Here is a 6,000-nt window from a genome sequence, read left to right as displayed (position 1 = left end):
GGTTAACCAGTTAAAATTCATGAATAAACCAGATTTTTTTAAAAAAATCTGAAACATTTCGGGGGGGGGTTTGAACCCCTAAAACCACCCCCTCGCTACAGGCCTGGATACTGCGGTGGGGTATCCTTAACAACAGCACCTAGAAACAGCCTAATACAATCAGTCTGCCTGCAAGAACAGGAGAGGGTCGGCGTCCTGGCTGCATCTCCCCCACACTGGTGAGAAAGCAAGCCAGGAAAGGAGGCTTTAAGAACTTCTGTCTCCCAGCTACACCTTGCTATCAGCCTGCCTTTCTAGGCTCTACTCGTGATGTTGGCCTATGTTGTTGCTCCCTGGAGAACTATTGTGTAGCTGCTTTTTGTGAACACAAAAAGCCCTGCTGCGCCGAGCTGCCGCGACCTCGGCGTCCCTGCTGCCGCGCGGCCGCGCCTGGTCTTCCAGAGGAGGCGGGCCGCGATCCTCCATCTGTCGCAGCCGGGGCCTAATGCGTGGTCCGGCCTGCTCCGCGGCCCGTCTGCAGTGAGGCGCCCGCAGCTGCAACTCCGGTATTTCCGGCGTCCTGACGCCCTTTGAGACCCCCCGTCCCCCGACCTTCGAGACCCCCGTCCTCCATCGCACCGGCCCTCTCCTGGTTCAGTTCGGCCTTCATCGGCTCCGGCTTGAGTCGGCCCTGTTTTGATTGAACTGTGTTGTCATCATCAGGCTGTGTGACTGTGTTGATTGAGTCTGTGTTGTACTATCTGGCTGACTATTTGTTCTGACCAAGTTTGTGTTGACCGAGCCATATTATTTCCATCTGGCTGACTGACTATTTGTGCCAACCGAGTTTGTGTTGATCGAGTTGTATTATTTCCATCTGGTTGGCTGACTGCATTCTCCAACCTCCTGTTACTGGCAAGTTTGCCTTAGGAAGAGTACCTACAGCAGCCCTGTGCCGATCGACTATTGAGACTCCTATATTCTTGTGTTGATTACTAAAACTCTTGGCCGAGTATTGTCATCCTGTGAGGGGGGGAGGGGTGGTCTGCCCGCCATCAGGCGCGAGCCGCCCACCATCGCGGCCGTTAACTTAGAGCCCACCACCTCCGGAAGACTGAGTCGGCCACCTGTGACCAAATTACTGCCACCTTGCATCTCGCTGATCCAATCCTGGACAAACTGTGCTGTTTGTTGTTAAGCTCGAGTTTTCACCATCTCGTCGAGCAATCCATCAAATTCGGAAGACTGTGTGGGCCACCCTCTGTTTTGGTTTGATTATTGCCATCTCCCGGCATCTCACGGTCTCCAATTTTGTGGGATACTAGTATTTATACTATCAGCACTTTAATCTATTACATCAGTGGACTATTACTTTATTGAGCCTAAGCACCTTAATCCTTTTAATTTTGTCAACCATTTATTGAGTGTGTTAATCATCTCTGATGGTGCTAATCATCTCTGCTTTTATTGACTACTATCGGAATCTATGCTGATCATCTTAATTGTGCTGACTGCTCCTGATGGTTGCTAACTAATTTTGACTCCATGACCAGTTGGCTACATCGAGTATTTTATTAATTGTTGTGATCTTAGCACTTTATGCCATTAGCACTTTAAATTACCTTTTTGTGGCACTTAACCAACTATAGCACTTTAATTGATTTGATAATTGATTTGATACATCCAGTGTTGAATCAGGCCTCCATGACGCACCTTATCTAACACCTTGGGTTAACTGTCAAGCCATCGCATTTAATTGTTGTTCTACTGTGTTGTGCTGAATAAGTCTCCATCTGTACTCCAAGAGCTTATTCTTGCCCCTGACTGTGCTTAACAACTACTACCCATGTTACCACCCACTCCTTGGCATCTGTTAATTTGGTTGCTAATTGCATATGTGGGTCATAAGAAATGGAATAGCACGGGGGAACTCGAATATAATTCAACAGGACCGGGGAACACTTGGAAAACAAAGCCATGGCAAACTGAAATTGTAACATGGCATGCAAACCGCAATGATCCTTGGTTTATTATTATAGGTATCAAATGCGTCATGGAGGAGGGAGAGGCTTCCGTTAACCGAGGAGTCCCCATAGAAGTCGTGGTGGGGAAGGGGAGATACGGGAAAGGGAGACCTTTAATTCGGCCTAGGGAACGTAGAACAACATTAGTAATTCCAAATCGGTCTCCTGATACGGTAAGTAGGTGTAACCAGGATGGCGGTCCCTCTGGATTGAAAGTGGTGCTGTTGAACGCCAGATCTGTCAACGGTAAAACAACTTTCATCCAGGACTTAATTCTGGATGAACGGGCAGATCTGGCGTGCATCACAGAGACCTGGCTGGACGAAGCGGGAGGTGTAAATTTGACCCAGCTTTGTCCACCCGGGTTCTCTGTGCAGCACCAACCGAGATCCGGAGGGCGGGGAGGCGGAGTTGCAGTAGTCTACAGAGATTCCATTTCTCTGACCAGGACCCCCATCCCGCAGTCAACAAATTTTGAATGCGTCCACCTGAGGGTGGGTGACCGGGACAGATTAGGGATTCTGTTAGTGTACCGTCCACCTCGCTGCACTACAGTCTCCCTACCTGAGCTAGCGGGGGTAGTCTCGGACCTGGCATTGGAGTCCCAACGGCTGCTTGTGCTGGGGGACTTCAACGTCCACGCCGAGGCTGCCCTAACGGGAGCGGCTCAGGACTTCATGTCTACCATGGCGACCATGGGGCTGTCCCAACAAGTATCTGGCCCCACCCACAGTGCTGGACACACATTGGACTTGGTTTTCTGTCAGGGATGGGAGGAAGGTGGCGGTGTTGAGGAGTTATCCATCTCTCCGTTGCCATGGACCGACCACCACCTGGTCAGCTTTAGACTCACTGCACCCCCTAACCTCTGCAGAGGTGGAGGACCCGTTAAATTGGTCCGCCCCAGGAGGCTTATGGATCCGGAAGGATTCCTGATGGCTCTTGGGGATTTCCCCGCCACCTCGGTTGGTGATCCTGTTGATGCCCTGGTCGCTCTCTGGAATGGGGAGATGACTAGGGCAATAGACACGATCGCTCCAGAACGTCCCCTCTCAAGTAGCCGAACTAAACCAGCCCCTTGGTTTACTGAGGAGCTGGCGGTGTTGAAGCGAAAGAAGAGGGAACTAGAGAGCGTGTGGCGTTCGGATCCGAGCGAGCCAAACCGAACACGGTTTGTGTCCTTTTTAAGGTCATATGCCGCGGCAATAAGAGCCGCAAAGAAAACATTCTTTGCGGCCACTATTGCGTCTGCAAAGAACCGTCCGGCTGAACTGTTCCGAGTTGTCAGAGGCCTATTAAAACCCACCATTCAGGATGGGTGCCCTGATGACTCGGCAGCTCGCTGTGAAGCTTTTGCTCAGTTCTTTGCAGACAAAGTCGCTTTGATCCGCTCTGGACTGGACACCACATTAACGGCAGTCTCTGAGGATGTAACACGAGCATCTGCTTGTCCAATTTTGATGGATTCTTTTCAATTGGTTCAAACCGAGGATGTGGACAAGGTGCTTGGAGGAATGAGAGCTACCACATGCATCCTAGACCCCTGCCCATCCTGGCTTCTAAAGGAGGCCAGAGGGGGATTGGCCGAGTGGGTTAAGGTGGTGGTTAATGCCTCCCTTCGGGAAGGCATTTTTCCAGCCAGCTTAAAGCAAGCTGTGATAAAACCGCTGTTGAAGAAACCATCACTGGACCCCACTCAATTGGTAAACTATCGGCCTGTTTCCAATCTTCCCTTTTTGGGCAAAGTCATGGAACGTGTGGTGGCCTCACAACTCCAGGCATTCTTGGTAGACACGGATTATCTAGATCCGGCACAGTCTGGCTTTAGGCCGGGACATGGTACCGAGACAGCCTTGGTCGCCTTAGTGGATGATCTCCGTCGGGAGCTCGACAGGGGGAGTGTGTCCCTGTTGGTGCTACTCGACCTCTCAGCGGCCTTCGATACCGTCGACCACGGTATCCTTCTGGGACGCCTCGCAGGAATGGGTCTCGGAGGTACTGCTCTGCAGTGGCTCCGGTCATTCCTCGAGGGTCGGTCTCAGAAGGTGTTACTGGGGGACTCCTGTTCTACCTCACAACCTTTGTTTTGTGGGGTTCCTCAGGGTTCAATACTGTCCCCCATGTTGTTTAACATCTACATGAAGCCGCTGGGCGAGATCATCCGGAGTTTCGGGGTGCGCTGTCATCTGTACGCAGATGATGTCCAGCTCTGTCACTCCTTTCCACCCGCTACTAAGGAGGCTGTCGAAGTCCTGAACCGGTGCTTGGCTGCTGTGACGGTCTGGATGGGGGCGAACAAATTGAAATTGAATCCAGACAAGACAGAGGTACTCCTGGTCAGTCGCAGGGCCGAACAGGGTATAGGGTTACAGCCTGTGTTAGACGGGGTCGCACTCCCCCTGAAGACACAGGTTCGCAGTTTGGGTGTGATCCTGGACTCATCGCTGAGCCTGGATCCCCAGGTTTCGGCGGTGACCAGGGGAGCATTCGCACAGTTAAGACTCGTGCGCCAACTGCGACCGTACCTTGGGAAGTCTGACTTGGCCACGGTAGTCCACGCTCTGGTTACATCCCGCCTTGACTACTGCAACGCTCTCTACGTGGGGTTGCCTTTGAAGACGGCCCGGAAGCTCCAACTAGTCCAACGGGCGGCAGCCATGGTATTAACAGGAGCAGGGCGCAGGGAGCATACAACTCCCCTGCTGTACCAGCTCCACTGGCTACCGATTAGCTACCGAGCCCAATTCAAAGTGCTGGCTTTGACCTTTAAAGCCCTAAACGGTTCTGGCCCTACATACCTATCCGAACGCATCTCCGCCTATCAGCCCACCAGGACCCTAAGATCTTCGGGAGAGGCCCTTCTCTCCATCCCGCCTGCTTCACAGGTGCGGCTCGCGGGTACGAGAGATAGGGCCTTTTCTGTGGTGGCCCCGCGGCTTTGGAATGCCCTCCCTACTGAAATAAGATCAGCCACCTCGCTAATGGCATTTCGGAAAAAACTGAAAACTTGGATGTTCCAGCAAGTTTTCGGCTAACCCGACGTGATGATGTTTTGATCATGGATTAGCAATCTCGGACAACGAATTGGATTGTGACTTTAATTATGAGATGTTCTGGTCTGTATTGGTGGCCCAATACTATGTATGTATATGTATGTATTTTATATTTTAATTTTATATTTTAAATTGGAATATTGTAGTTTTAAATATGCTGTAAACCGCAATGAGTCGCCGTATAGGCTGAGATATTAGCGGTATACAAGTGTACCAAATAAATAAATAAATAAATAAATAAATTAAGAGTGTAACTCATTCAGTGTCTGAGCTCTGAACTTAAATTACTCTTATTTCAAAGTGAATTTTCCCATTGTAATAACAAATAATATATTAATACATATTAACATGGAACAATAAAAAAGAAAGACCAACTTTAAAATAGTAGACGCACAAAGTTGTGGCAAGGAAGCACAAAGTGAAGAGGCAGAAGCATCACTTTCCTCATACTGGACCCATTCTAGCCTCTCTTGCCCTTTCTCTCTTCCTGAAGCCAAACATATCAGTAATATAAACCACACAAAATCAACAACCCAAAGTTCCTCAAAGTGGACAAGAGCAAGACAGAGAGCAATCTCCCAAAGCGGACAAGTGCACGAGGCACCTAGGCTGTTCCCTTGTGTTGCATCCCAGATCAGGAAACGAGACCATAAGATTAAATCCACCACACTGAACTGTAGGAGAAACAATCCTTTTTATTGATGAAAAATTGGTTACAAAAGAAAGGTAAATGCAAAGTCAAAAAGCCACAATAGAAACACAGCAGTCAGGAAAATCTCTGAACTTGAGCAAAATTCCAAAAACCACAATACAAGAACCAGGAACCTGTTAGCCTCTCGCTAACCAGGTACTTGAAAACTAGAAGCCTCTGGGATTACCGGCCATGGAACACAGGAATTCTGCCAAGGCACAGCCGCAGTCCAAAACGTTGCTTGATCTAACGA

The sequence above is a fragment of the Anolis sagrei genome, chromosome 1 (genome assembly GCF_037176765.1).
Source record: "Anolis sagrei isolate rAnoSag1 chromosome 1, rAnoSag1.mat, whole genome shotgun sequence".
Lineage (NCBI taxonomy): Eukaryota > Metazoa > Chordata > Lepidosauria > Squamata > Dactyloidae > Anolis > Anolis sagrei.
Note: the sequence above shows the minus strand (reverse complement) of the source record.